Source organism: Nicotiana tabacum, chromosome 1 (assembly GCF_000715075.1).
Source record: "Nicotiana tabacum cultivar K326 chromosome 1, ASM71507v2, whole genome shotgun sequence".
Taxonomy (NCBI): Eukaryota; Viridiplantae; Streptophyta; class Magnoliopsida; order Solanales; family Solanaceae; genus Nicotiana; species Nicotiana tabacum.
Window position 1 is genome coordinate 171,050,566 of NC_134080.1, and position 16,398 is coordinate 171,066,963.

Genomic DNA, 16,398 nt, shown 5'->3' on the forward strand with positions numbered 1-16,398 from the left:
TTTTGACCATTTGACCAGTCCTCGTGTCATGCCACGTCACCTTCAATGTAAATTCAGTTTTTTTCCAATACACGCATCTTCTTGAGCGAGGGAAGAAGATCAAGCTTTGTAGATGAATCTGCTATTACTTTTATGCTTCTGTTCGGTTTTTATCCTAATTGGAAGATACTTCTTACATAAAAAGAGTACGTTGGGTACCTTGCATTCTAACTTAAAAAGTAACAGCTCCTCCACTATTATAAGGTATTTAGTTCTGTTTGTTTAAACTGAAACTTCATATATTTGTTTGTTACAATGATTGTCACTTCTGTGTTACTACTTTCATAATAACTTTATTGACAAGTACTACTTATAAAATTGTTGAGTTATTTTTTGAACTCAAAGAGCTATGAAATAGAAGAGGGCTTTCAAAAGCTAACTTTTTGTAATATGGAGAGTAATTTGGTTCTTTCAAGAATGATCATAGAGAACCTAAATCGTTTGAGCAGTAGTGATGAGCTTAGTGATTGAACAAAAAAATAAAAAAAGTGTGTTGGAGATGAAATATTTTGGATAACTTAGTAGTTTTTTGTGAGACAAGGAGAAAGGTTTTTGATAGCTTGGTCTGTTACTTCATATATTTAGAGAGGTGGCAAACACAAGAAGAGAAAAAAAAATTCAATTCTTTGGCAAGCCTGAATCCTTGAGCATTCTAATTCGGCCTATTACTTTACCCCTAAAAATGTTTCAACTGTTGGAAAAAATATATAACAGAAAAGGTAAAAAGTTTTTCTTTGAGGTCATGTGAAAATGTTTTTGAATTGCATTTCAAAAGTAGTTTTAGAAAAGAATCACAAAGCAAAAGCGATTGTGTGAGATCATGTAATTTTCATGTTGTTGGTGTTCTGTAGTAATGGGAAGTTCTACCCTCAAATTCACATTTTAGCTTCCTGCTCCGTATGAAATAAAATTAAAAGACTCAATGAAATATGGTAGGTAGTTTTCCATGCCTTATGGTAATATGAAGGTTACATTTAATTCGTCTTTCATTCACCTTGACTTTAGTATTTCTACATTGTCAGATACTATGATCTATTCACCTTTAAACCTACTAAATTTTTTTCCATAAGTACATTTAATGTCATCTTACTGGGTTTCCATGGAGTTGCTGGGGAAATGTAGCAATAGTATAGAGAAAAGTGCATATAGGTGAAAACAAGATTGATATTTCACCTCTAGAATTTGAGCTTAGTTTTTTATAATTATCTCACCAATATACTTTAACAAGAAAATTTTACCGAGTCGTCCACAACATTTGGCTTCAAATTGTCTTTGCCAAGGCCAACATAAGTTGCTTTGAATTTCATTCTATCTGTTTCTGACTAACTCCATTCCCAAATTTGGGTATCTTCCATCATGTAGTTATAATATATTAGCTACAAGTTATAGGTCCTTTTAATAGGCAGCCATCTTTTCCTTGCTAAATTGATGGTCTAACAGTAAGATGAGATTTTTTTTTCTTAAATAGGAATTTGAGGACGTCACTGTTGATCATGGACTTGTTTTTCTTCTACATATTTTTTTTATAGAACATGTTATGTTACAAGGTTAAGTTACTTTTAGATTGTGATGACTTTGCTATGCATGTTTTCTAAGTTGTGAAACACAATAGCCTCAACTACAAGGGCGGTGATGAAAGTTGAAGCTTCTCCGACTAATTTTTGCCCCTTTCAACTATTAAATAATTGGCATTTTTCTGTCTAAATTTATTTGAAATTTTACAAAGTGATGTAGCTGTTACATGAATTAATTTCACTTTTTAGTCTGGGCTATATGTTTCAAAGCTCAATTCTTTTTGTGCTTCTACTATATTTCACAGTTTTTCAAGCAGTAAACTGCATAACCATTGGTGTTTGAAATTGGCTTTGAAACCTTATAATTTGTATTGCAGCAGGTTAATCTATCATGGAAGAAAAAGTTTCAACTCTTCTCATTAATTCTCAAACGTTTCCATATCATGCACTTGAGATTTCAAATGGATGGTTGCAAATGGACAGAACGGGACTTGCATCAACCTTAGAAGGTGTATTTAGTTTTCAAACTCACAATTTTGTGTATTTATAACTAAGGTGATGGCACATAGAACCTTTTGTATATAAGCCTACAATATAGTGACAATTATGACGTTTTTAGAGTTGTACACAACTTTGTTCACTACTTTGTTGTGAAAGACCTTTTTTCTGATGTTGTCTACAACATTGTAATAAAAAACTTCAGCTAACCTAGAAAATCACGCTAACCATGTTGGGCCCGTGCTTCCCTTGCTAGTATATGAATATGACTAAGTCAAGCATCTAACAATATGAGCCATGAGACGCATGTAACGATATGAATAAAGATCACTTTTCACAAATAAGGGCATACCCGCCTACTGTCCTGGGTCCATCATTGGACCTAATTCCATAATTTCTAGATTGATCAGAGTCGAAGTCAACCCTGGATTAACATGGTCAAACCTTCAAACAAATCACAAATCTGGGTTATCCATAGTCCATGAGTTTGAAGTTCATTTAATTCATCAAATCCATGATTTAGTGTTTCTAGGATTCTCAAATTTCACCATTAAACTGTCAATTTTTTTTTTTTTTTGCAAGGTGACGTCTTATTCCTTACTTTTTCTATAGCAGTGCGTAATTACAACAACAACAACCCAGTGAAATCCCACTAGTGTGGTCCGGGGAGGGTAGTGTGTATGCAGACCTTACCCCTACCCCAAAGGAATAGAGAGACTGTTTCTGAAAGACCCTCGGCTCAAGAGGACAAAAAGGCAAAAGGAGACAAAATCAGTAATACCACAGAAATAATAAGAAAATAGGTAAAATAGGAACTAACATATAATCCAGAAGAAATATACAAAGCAAAAGTGAAATAGTATCCCTACCAAACTAATCCCACAAAGTTATGACATAAGGCAAGACTCAACTACTTCCTAACCTACAACCTTAATATTCGACCTCCACATGTTCCTATCAAGTGTCATGTCCTCGGTAATCTGAAGCCTCGCCATATCTTGCCTGATCACCTCCTCCAAATACTTCTTAGGCCGCCCTCTACCTCTTCTCGTGCCCTCTACAACCAACCGTTCGCACCTATTTACTGGAGCATCTAGGCTTCTTCTCTGAACATGCCCGAACCATTTGAGTCTCGCTTCCCGCATCTTGTCAACAATGGGAGCCACGCACACCTTCTCCTGAATATCATCATTCCTAATCTTATCCATCCTAGTATGCCCGCACATCCATCTCAACATCCTCATTTCTGCTACCTTCATCTTCTGGATATGCAACTTCTTAACAGGCCAACACTCAGCCCCATACATCATAGCCGGTCTAACCACCGCTTTATAGAACTTACATCTGAGTATCAGTGGCACTCTCTTGTCGCACAATACTCCAGATGCTAACCTCTACTTTATCCATCCTACCCCAATGCGGTGTGTGACATCCTCGTCGATCTCCCCCCCGGATAACTGACCTAAAGTACTTGAAGCTGCCTCTACTCGGGATGACCTGTGATTCAAGCCTCACATACACGCCCATTTTCCCCTGCTCAGCGCTAAACTTACACTCCAGGTATTCCATCTTTGTCCTGCTAAGCTTAAAACCCTTAGATTCCAGAGCCTGTCTCCAAACCTCCAGCCTCTCGTTAACACCGACTCGCGACTCATCAATCAAAATTATGTCATCGGCGAACAACATGCACCATGGTACATCCCCTTGAATGTACCATGGCAGTGCGTAATTAGTATTTTCTAAATATATTGGACATTCACTAAGTTCGAACTATCATCCCACGGGAAGTTATGGACAATTGCTAAGAATTGTTGTAGATATTAAAGTAGACAAATGTATACGGTCAGAATCGAGTATCCCGATTTCAAAGTCTCAAATTGGGGCCATGACTTTTAGTCCGGGTGGCCCAAAGTGGGGGTCGGACCCGACTGAAGGACACACACCTCGAAGGAATAGATCAGAGGCCTAGCATGACCTACATCAAGGGCAATGCAATCTCGAAGACACACAAGAAAGAGCGGGAATTTCTCATGAACACATGGGTAAGGGCATAAATTAAAGGATAAGATTTGTACGAAATGGTACAGGTCCGTATTAGGTTGTTATACACCTGTACCAATAGAACTCTTTACCACAATTAGGAATGTACTACGTTAGGGTTTTCTCCTCCTATATAAAGGGGACCCCAATTATTTGTAAAAGACACATTATTCACTGCAATAGAACATTCAACTCTGTTTTTCTTGTTTACCGTGCTCAACAATTGTTCTTCAGCTTTATCACTTTTGCTTTATTGTTCATACTTTATTGTTCTTAGCTCACCTCGAGGCCCCTGAGATAATCGACCTCGAGGCCCCATTGCCCTAACAATACTTGTTTGGTTCATCAATTGTTCTTACTTAAACTTAATATTACATGCATATACACTAGTATTGGAATAAATCGAATATCTTTAAAACCACAAATCACATTTAGTTGTTACTCACATTTTCTAAGGTAAACAGTTTGGCGCCCACTGTGGGGATAAAGATAATAGTGATTATTTTAGTGCTAGTTTTCTAATAACACACGTTATTCTTCACACTTTTTCTTGTCAAAATGCTTTGATTTCAGGCTAAAATATGTCTAGCACACAAAACGCACCTGCTCATGACAGTAAGGGACTCGGTAAAAATAGCGGTATAGGGGTCGGTGTACCACCCATAAACCTTGATGGAGTTCCAAATATAGAGCTAGTTCATATCAGTTCGCATAACGCTCTAAACACGGACGCAGGCACAGACCGCGTAAGGAATGCATACAGGGAAGCCCGAGCCGAAGACCAAGGAGCGCCAGGAATGGAAGGAGAGGGAGTCAACCTTTAAGTGATATTCGAGATGCTGCAAGCTCAGCAAGTCGCCATTGCTCAACTTTAGATTTAGAACATGACTCCAAACATTGCCGAAGTAGTGAACGCCCGACATACTGAACTAGCACTTTAAAGGACCAATGAAAGCTATCACACCTCCTTTTTCCTACATCCCTGTAAAGGGGTATATAAGGGAATTTTTTTCCAACTTAAAATGACGATCGAAACGAGATTATTTTATTAAAAGATTCAAAGTCACCACTTGGGAGATTTATGGTGTCCCAAGTCACTGGTTTAAAATCCCAAATCGAGGAAAGGTTGACTCTGTATTACAGTCCGCGAACCAAAAATCCGCGTAAGGAATTCTGTTAGCCCGGGAGAAGGTGTTAGGCATTCCCGAGTTCCATGGTTCTAGCACGGTCGCTCAACTGTTATTACTGGCCTATTTATCTGATTTAGAACACTTTTAAAATCTATGTGCATTTTACTTTAAACCACTTTTATTTATTTTAGGAAGATTTCAACGTCATCTAAAATACGTCTTTGGACCATGCCACATGAAATGCACCCGCAGTCCGAGATATATTTTATTTAACGTTGTTAAGATTTGGATTTGGGTTACATGAAATGCATACCCGAGTTTAAGGAAGTTAGTTATTAAAAATAATACGCATAAAGTGACTACGCGCTTTTGACTTTGCGAGGGCCATGGAAATTTGCTAAATGGCGCGCCTCGATTTCTAAAGAATTAAAATATAAATTAAGCAAGGGCCATGCATTTGAGATTTGCTTGGCATGGCACGCCTCGAACAATTCTAACAAAAAGGTTCCTACATTAGCTATTGAGGGCTATAAATTGTAACTTATCTAATATAGCTCGCCTTAAGCTAAACTAAAGAATCTAAGTAATTAAGGAGGGGTTAAAAGGGTTTTAATCATTTCAGGCTAAACATAATACATGAACGCACTAATTTGGATAATTGTGTAAGCCCAAAAAACAGTGTACTCATTCAGCACAAAACGTAAAGAAGGAAAGAAAACAACTATCATTGAAATAGCTACAGCACATGCAAATCATATCGCGTGAGGTTTCCTTTTTAACAGTAATTACTTAATGAGTGCAGAAATCCTACACTAGCATTTTTAGTAATCAACTAGGACATATCATTGTGACTTGGATTAAGAACCTATATTATGCATTCAACAACTCTCTCGAGTTCTATGGGGTTCTCTTTGCAGTAGGCATGTCAAACTCTTGAAACTCTACTCTATCACAACATACTGATTCAATAATTCTCTTATCTCTCGTCAACTAAATAAAAAATACCAAAGATTCCATTTAACCAAGAATCAGATGATAACTACCTTATGTGAACTAAAGCCAATGGTATGAATTCACACAGAAAAACAGTAACAAGCACATATGAACACCAATGGCCATAAACCAACTAGAACAAAATTCTACCAAGGGGTACTTGGGTCTCCTCTTCCAGTTAACTGCACAGCCTCCAATTTCAGTGGAGGATGCTTCAAACAAACTTTGTAGCCAGCTATTAAAATGTGAGTTTGTTATTTACATAAAAAACAAACTACAAAAACTAGTAAAACATCTAATTCAGCACTGAAATACTACACTGATTTCTGCAGAAGTAACTCTGAATAATAGGCTACATGAACACCTGAGTATAAAACTTCATTTAATAATCTCAGTCATCAACTCTAATATTACAGATATCACTACATCCGCTTCCATTCCCGAGATTCGAGAGTGTACCTGGATACAGCAAAAACAAACTAAAAATGTGCTTGGACTCAGCTAATAGTAGAAGCAAACAGAATCAGCTTCTAAAAAATCAGTAACACCAGATAAAATTCACTTCTTCCAACCAATAAAGATCCCAGATGAATAACAATCTCGAAAATCTGATTAGCTAAGAATTTTTAAGGCAAAATTGGACTAGTTTTGACCAAAGAAATGCAAGAAATTCAATGTTCTCTTAAAACTCTTCAGACTCAGCCGTTTTCAATTTTCCCAGGTCTGATCCTCTTTTCCAAAATTTAGGAAATGGGGACTTTATAGAGGGGTTTTTAGGGCAGCAATAATAGCTTTGTTAATTATCATTCACCCCTTTCCCCAATTTCATCATTTCGGTTCAGACCCCAGTTCAAATTATTTTTTGCAAGCAAATCCCTTCCCCCACTTTCCTAGAAGCTTCCCAATGCAGTTACAAAAGATTTCTCTGCCTAATTTCCTAAACTACCCCTTAAACAACTACCATTTACCTTCATAAACCAAAAACAGATATGGGTCATCTTAAAACAAAACCTCACCCAACCCATGGGCCTGAATACTATAGCCCAAACATGAATTTCCAACTCTGAACGTAGTCGGAACCTTTTAAACAAACAAACCTTTCAAGAGAAGGTGCTCGGAAACATTAATTTAAAGCAATTGAATCAACTAATCAATCAAATTATACCAAGACATTGATAAGCTAATTCCTATTTCATTGAACATAAAAATAAACTTAAATTAAAGAGAAGGAAGTTTCAGAATCACAAACAACACACAAAATGACTTAAAAACATTTAAAAGACAGAAAAGAGAAGAAACAGAAGGAGGCGAATACACGAACAAAACAGAAGACGAAGACAAAGGAGAAAAGAACGAGAATACCTAGATGGCCACAGGGACAAGGCTTGACAACCTCAAGCGACTCCGATTTAACCCGAAACTGGTATTACCCGCATGTTTTCTTTGAGAACAAATGAACAATACTAGTTTCAAGCCGCATCGATCATAGAAAACTCGAAAGCTTGCAGGATTTTCTTTTCTTCGTTTTTAGATTTGAAATTGACCCAATTTGGTGAGGATTTGGGGAGAAATGGTGGTAAATTGGGGTTCAGGGAGGGGTGATGGTTGCATGGTTGGATTTTGGTGGTGGTGTGAGCCCCGCCGCCGGCCGGAGATGGTGAAGGGGTTCAAGGCGGCAAGTCTAGGGTTGAAGATGAAAGATGGAAGTGAAGAGATACAAGGTTCTTCTGTAGTTCAGACAGTTTTAATTAAAATGATAGGGCGCCTCACAGCCGTTGGATGATGAAAACTGAAGGGCTGAGATCGATTTAACCCTAATGAACTCAAAATGACATAGTATCGTCCCCGTACTACGTCGTTTCAAAGGTCTTCATGGCTGACCACTTGGACCGGGTAAAACGATGAGTTTTGGGCCAATTTTGACGGGTTGATGGGGAATTAATTGGGCTGGGTAAAGTTAAATTGAAATATCCCAAAATCCAGGCTTCTTTTGTTTTAATTCTTTTTCTCTTTTTCAAATTCAAATTTTCTCTTCTTTTCAAAATAAAAAATAAAATCAAAATTAATTATTAACCTAAATTAACCTACCACATTATATTAAATACTCAACGCAATATTTACAATAATTAATTAAGTCCTAAATTAAAAGAAAAGCTATGAAATTCAAAATTAAAGAGTTAAAATGCAACATGAACTATTTTTGTGATTTTTTATATTTTATAGAACAACTAATTTACAAATTAAATCCTAAGATGCAAACTTAAATTCTAAATGCAAATGTAATGTATTTTTGTGTTTTCATGAATTAGATAAAATAAATGTGCACAGACAAATGCAAGCAATTAACAAAAAATGCTACAAAAATCCACAAAATTGCAAATAATGGGAAAAATTTATTTTTCTTAAATTTATGGTATTAGATCATATAGGGCAAAAATCACGTGCTCACAGCTGCCCCTCTTTGCCCAGAAACACGAAGATTTTTCGTGCAAAGATAAAGTGAGCGGATACGAGCGATTTTTTGCCCGTTTGAATACTCCGTGGGAAGCATTTTTTTGAAAGATTTGACCGCATCCTACTTCTGAGGTTGCCTACATATCCTTGGCTATAAAGGAATCAGGTCAGTGTAGTTCAGGAAGTTTTGGTAGCTGGGACTACCATGAAGCTGTGATCTCACTGTTGCTGCTGTTGCTGCTACTACTGCTTACTAAACTCCTTATTACACCATGTCAAAATAAGAAAAAGCTAGACTAGACTATGATCTATGCATTACAAAAATCCTATCTATATCTTTAAACTTGCTCTTTTGGTTCTTGTTGCCTTGTTGGCTTGTACTCTCCCGGTGAAGTCCCTTTGTTGCCGATTTGAATTGTAATATGAGATGCTTTCCCTTTTCTCCAGGTGGATGCCTGATTGCTGAACTTTGAACTGTATTCCCGTGCTCTCCAGATGGGCACCTGTCTGCCGAACTTGAATTGTATTCCCATGCTCTCCAGGTGGGCTCCTGACTGCTGAACTTGAATTGTATTCCCGTGCTCTCCAGGTGGGCTCCTGACTGCTGAACTTGAATTGTATTCCCGTGCTCTCCAGGTGGGCGCCTGATTGTTGAACTCGAATTGTATTCCCGTGCTCTCTAGGTGGGCGCCTGATTGCTGAACTTGAATTGTATTCCGTGCTCTCCAGGTGGGCGTCTGACTGCTGAACTTGAATTACTTCTCCCTGTTCTCCAAGTGGGTGCCTGATTTCAACAAAAATAGACAAAACAAAGAAAATTTCCTGCCCCAGTTTGGTAGCTGGGCACATCTGTGAGTGTTAAACTGAATCATGTTACCAAACATTATCAAGAATTTGAAAACTCGATCCCGTTATCCAGGAGGGTCCTGACAACTCCTATTTAAATGAAAATTTTAAAGCTAAATTATGTCTTCTGAAGGTATGTCTTATGCTAAGTCTTGTTATCCAAGCAAGTTTTAAAACTACATCCCATTATCCAGGAGGGTCCTGAAAACTTTTAATTAAACGATAATTTTAAATCTAAGTTATATCTCCTAAAGGTATGACTTCCGCTAAATCTTGTTATCTAAGAGGGTCTTAAACTACACCCCATTATCCAAGAGGGTCCTGAAAATCAAAAGTCAAGTTTTATCTTAAGAGTGACTATTTTACGGCTAAATTATATTACCCTACACCAGAACTTACGCTAAATTTGTTATCCAATGAAAATTTTAAAGCTAGGTCCCATTATTCAGGAGGGTCCTGACAACTCTTAATTAAATCCTACTTAAACATGCAAACTTTGAAAACCAACTTATATTCCTTGGGGTACATTTATGCTAGATTTTGCTACTTATGATTTTTTCGATTTTTAAACTAGATCCCATTTTCCAGGAGGGTCCTGAAAATTTACAGTCAAACCTGTCTGATGCTTGCCTTTCCTTACGATAGGTTTCTATGAAGCAATCGAAATTTCCTGCCCCTGTTTCAATCAAAGAAAAATCTTGTCAGTTTAAAATGCGGTGGTTAGTTTGTGGCATTCTTGCTGAAAATGACCTCCCCGCTATCGTGCTTTGTTTTGACTGACTTCTCCTAAACTGGCCAAGAACTGTTTGACTTCCCGACTGACTTTCAAACCATATGACCTTGGATGACCCGAGTGTTCTTATACCCAAACTGTTGTTTTACATCTCTGACCCCTTTATCGGAACCTCTACATCTCCCATGAAATTACCAAATCATTCCACCGATGGAACTTTCGCTGACACTTTATATCCCACTTTTCATCATACTATCCTTGTTATGCCTTGGCTACACTGTGCTTTGTGCAATTTTAGAAGTTGGTAGTGATCTTTGAAATCCTTTCTTATTTACTCAAACAGCACTGACATTGAAAATATCTTAGGGAAATAAAACCTAAATGAAATGAAATGCAATGACTTTGAGAGTTAAGGATAAAAAACATCCAAAACTGGATGACTGCTAGAAGGGAAAAAGAAAAGAGACTTATCTGAGTGGAGCAGCTGATACCAATGATCAAGACATGCATTTCGGATTAATCGGCATAGTCTGTCCAATCAACCAACTTTTGGTTGCCATACTTTGTTGCCCCGGAGTTTCTATAACCTGATTTCTTCGCCAAAACCTTGACCTTGTTCGACCTGCGGTGCCCTAAAGGGTTTTCACCAACAAGCCTCTCTCATTTGTTCGTCTCTCAACTTACTTTGCCTTATGGTGCCCGTGAGGGTTTTCACCAATAAGACTCTCTCATTTTTGATTTCTCTCAGCTCCCGTCGCCTTATGGTGCCCGTGAGGGTTTTCACCAATAAGACTCTCTCATTTTCATTTTCCTGCTTGGACCAGAGTGTTTCCCCTGATATGAATCACTTCTACTTGCTCGACTTGGCATCTCTCGAAGACTGATCAGAAGGTCTTTCTTTGGACCGTAACGTGGGCTTTTGGATAGGGTTAGAAAGAAAGGGTGTCAAAAGGCTCAAAACAACTCAAACGGGTTCAAAATTACAACTTTCGGAATCAAATTTCTTACAACAATCACAACTTCTGCCCCAGTTTCTTTGCTTGGGGACTTTTGGGATTTTATTTTAATGGGACCGAACCGTGAGGCTGCCTACGTATTCTTAAAAGGAATCAGGTCAAACGTAGTTCATGTCATAGAAATTGCTTTGTTATTGTGATTTTTCTTTCTTTTTCTTTTCTCTTCCTTTTCTTCCTTTCTTTTCTCTTTTTTTTCTTTCTGTTGTTTTTTTTCATTCTTTTCTCTTCTCTTTTTTTTCTTTTTCTTTTTCATTCTTTTCTTTCTTTTTTCATTCTTTTCTTTTACTTATCTTTTGCCCTCGCGTTTCTGAATTTTGTCACTGATTCCATAAGAGGAGTATGAAAGGAAATAAATAAGGCTCAAGGGGATAACAAAGGACAAAGTGTTTAGATAGCAGAACAAAATGCCTTCGTCATTCCAATCTTCAAAACATGCCAAGTACAAACAAATACAATTTAAACAAAGAAATCATACATAATATCTCTTGACCGCATCGGAATTGATGGCCATTTCTACACATTTGCCTTTTATGTATGTTAAATATAAAGCACTATTGGACAACACTCTCGTCACGATGAACGGCCCCTGCCAATTTGGGGCGAACTTGCCTTTTGCCTCAGCCTGATGTGGAAGGATATGTTTCAATACTTGCTGACCCACTTCAAACTTCCGTGGACACACCTTCTTGTTATATGCTCTTGCCATCCTCTGTTGATACAACTGACCATGACACACCACTGCCAATCTTTTCTCATTAATAAAACTCAATTATTCCAAGCGAGTTTTGACCCACTCATCGTCATCAATTTCGGCCTCAGCGACAATCCGAAGGGACGAGATTTCAACTTCCGCGGGTATTACTGCTTCACTGCCATATACTATCAAATAAGGAGTTGCCCCTACTAAAGTACAAACAGTAGTGCGATAACCCAACAATGCAAAAGGCAACTTTTCATTCCACTGACTGGAACCTTCCACCATTTTCCGAAGTATCTTCTTTATATTCTTGTTGGCCGCCTCAACTGATCCGTTTGCCTTGGGGCGGTAAGGGGTGAAATTGCGATGTGTAATCTTGAACTGCTGACATACCTCTTTCATTATTTGACTATTGAGATTAGCCCCATTGTCTATAATGATCACCTTTGGTATCCCAAACCGACAAATAATATTTGAGTGCACAAAATCAACCACCTCTTTCTTGGTTACAAACTTGAACGTTTTAGCCTCTACCCACTTGGTGAAATAATCGATGGCCACTAGAATGAACCTGTGCCCATTTGATGTTGATGGCTCAATTGGCCCAATGACATCCATGCCCCACGCAACAAAAGGCCATGGTGCAGACATTGTGTGCAATTCAGATGGTGGAGAATGAATCAAATCTCCGTGCACTTGGCACTGATGACACTTGCGCACGAAACTGATACAATCTCGCTCCATAGTGAGCCAATAAAAACCTGCTCGGAGGATCTTCTTTGCCAACACGTACCCACTCATATGCGGCTCACAAACTCCAGAATGTACTTCGGTCATGATAGCCATGGCCTGTCTAGCATCTATGCATCTTAACAATCCTAAATCCGGGGTTCTTTTGTACAACACTCCTCCACTAAAGAAAAATCCTCTTGCCAAACGATGAATTGTTCTCTTTTGATCACCTGTGGCTTGTACTGGATACACCCCGATCCTGATATATTCCTTGATATCATGAAACCAAGGCTCACCATCAAGTTCTTCTTCCACCACATTACAGTAAACATGCTGATCATAGACCTGAATATGCAACGGGTCAACATAAGCCTTATCCGGATGATGTAACATTGACGCCAAGGTAGCCAAAGCATCAGAAACTTCATTATGGATCCTTGGAATATGCCTGAACTCTACTGATCGAAACCATTGACAAAGATCGTGCAAACATTGCCGGTATGGTATGAGTTTCAAATCTCGTGTTTCCCATTCCCCTTGAATCTGGTGCACCAAAAGGTCTGAGTCCCCCAAGACCAAAACTTCCTGGACACCCATGTCCGCAGCTAACCTCAAGCCCAAAATGCATGCCTTGTACTTAGCCATGTTGTTAGTACAGTAGAAACAAAGCTAAGCCGTAATAGGGTAGTGCTGTCCTGTTTCAGAAATCAATACAAATCCTATCCCAACACCTTTCATGTTAGCAGCTCCATCAAAGAAAAGTTTCCAACCTGGATCTCCAACTTGTTCCAACTCATCAATGTGCATTACCTCTTCATTAGGGAAGTAAGTCTTCAAAGGCTCATATTCTTCATCCACTGGGTTCTCAGCCAAATGGTCGGCCAATGCCTGGGCTTTCATCGCAGTCCGGGTCACATAGATGATGTCAAATTTTGTGAGCAAAATCTGCCACTTTACGAGCCTCCCTGTGGGCATAGGCTTCTGAAATATATACTTTAATGGATCTAAACAAGAGATAAGGTAAGTAGTGTAAGATGACAAATAATGCTTCAGCTTCTGTGACACCCAAGTTAGGGGGCAACATGTCCTTTCCAAGTAAGTGTACTTAACCTCATAAGATGTGAACTTCTTGCTGAGATAATAGATGGCCTGCTCTTTCCTGCCGGTGATATCATGCTGACCCAACACGCAACCAAACGAATTATCTAAAACCGTCAAATACAGAATCAAAGGTCTCCCCGGTTCTAGTGGCACCAACACAGGTGGTTTTGACAAATACCCCTCTATATTATCAAATGCTTCTTGACACTCATCTGTCCACTGGACCGTAGCATCTCTCTTCAACAGTTTGAAGATAGGCTCACAAGTTGTCGTAAGCTGAGTAATAAACCTGCTGATGTAATTCAACCTCCCTAATAGACTCATCACTTCAGTCTTATTCCTTGGAGGTGGAAATTCTTGGATAACTTTAATCTTTGACGGGTCCAATTCAATACCTCGGCGGCTGACTATGAATACCAACAATTTTCCAAATGGCACACCGAATGCGCATTTTGCAGGATTGAGTTTAAGATTGTACTTGTGAGGCCTTTGCAAGAACTTTCTCAAATCCTTGACATGGTTAGACTGCTTTCTAGACTTTATGATCACATCATCCACATAAACCTCAATCTTCTTGTGTATCATGTCATGGAATATGGTTGTCATTGCCCTTATGTAAGTTGCCCCAACATTTTCAAACCGAAAGGCATGACCCTATAGCAGTATGTGTCCCTATGGCGTGATGAATGCTGTCTTATCTACATCTTCCTCATCTATTAGAATCTGATGATAGCCCGCATAGCAATCCACAAAGGACCCAATCTCATGTTTGGCGCAATTGTCAATCAGAATGTGGATATTTTGCAGTGGAAAGTTGTCCTTGGGGCTCGCCTTGTTGAGATCACGGTAATCAATACACACCTGGTCTTGCTATCCTTCTTTGGCACAGGTACTACATTGGCTAACCAAGTGGGATACCGAGTGACCCGAATGACTTTTGCATCAAACTGCTTGGTGACCTCTTCTTTGATCTTCACACTCATATCAATTTTAAATTTCCTCAGCTTCTGCTTGATAGGAGGGAATGCCGGGTTAGTGGGCAATTTGTGAGCCACCAAATCAGTGCTTAAACCCATCATGTCATCATATGACCATGCAAAGACGTCTTTGTACTCAAATAATGCTTTAATTATCTCCTCCTTGAGTTGAGGTTCAAGATGGACACTTATCTTAGTTTCTCTGATATTATCTGGGTCCCCTAAATTGATTGCTTCTGTATCACTCAGGTTAGGCTTGGGTTTTTCTTCAAAATGACTTAGTTCTTTACTAATCTCTTCAAAGGCCTCATCCTCGTCGTATTTCGATTCATCATCACACTCTATTTATTGAATTACTATTTTAGAATTAGATTGACTTTTAAGACTGGGGCAAAGATTCCTCATGCATGTCATGTTATTGAAACCAGCATAAAAAGAACTGTACAAGGAAGAAAAGAAAACAAAAATAAAACTATCAGGAATAAGGAAAAAAGGGAAATTGCATTTCATTGAAATTAAAAGATAACAAGGTTTATACATCCAAATAGACGGAACATAGAATCTGAATTACAACCCTGGAATAATCCAGATAAACTAAAAGAAAATCAAAGCAAACTACCAAAACTCCTTCCTGGTAGGGAGAGGAGTAGCTTCCCAATTGTTAATCTTTGCACTGGGTCCAACAAATTGCACATCCGCCTTGCTAGAACCCTCTTCAGCTTCCACCATGTTCACATCATCGAATAACTTCTCGAACTTTTCAATCAACTCTTTATTAGGACCAACCATAGAACTGGGAACTGTTGTTACTGGGCGTTTCTTGGTACCAGGCCTGACAAATGATCTGGAGAGCTGTGGGATGGTCTTAGGGAGGACCCAAGCCCTCTGTTTCAACTTTTTGGTTCTTTTTATGTCCGCAACTGTGTTCTTGAACCCCAAACCAAATGTATTCAAGTTTTTAGGGAGGGACACCGGCTGCACGATACCTTGCAGAGATGCACCAAAACCTTTGCCCGGTACAAAACCATTTTTCAGTATTTAAACGGCTACCATTCCTGATGCAACAACTACCTTTGGAGTTGGAACACACTTCCCTTTTGGAATTTTCTCTACCGATACCGTGTCAAAAACCTGATAAACCCATGGCCCCTTGTCGTCTTCAAACTCTATGAACGGAATAATGGCATCACTGAGAACACACAAATTGTCTTCGCCGTGCACAATAATTTTCTGTCTATCCCATTCAAACTTGACCATTTGATGTAGAGTAGACAGGACCGCTTTGGCAGCATGAATCCAGGGCCGACCTAACAACAGATTGTAAGAAACGGCCACATCGAGCACTTGGAATTCCATGGTAAATTCAACTAGCCCTATTGTAAGCTCAAGCACTATGTCCCCGACTGAATCTTTGCCTCCGCCATCAAATCCCCGAACGCAGATACTGTTCTTATGAATTCTCTCATCCTCTACTTTCAACTTGTTTAAGGTGGAGAGAGGGCAAATGTTGGCGCTGGAACCATTGTCGATCAACACTCGAGTAACCACAGAATCTTCACACTTTACCGTAAGATAAAGGGCCCTATTGTGCTCAGTGCCCTCTACGGGCAACTCATCATCAGAAAAAG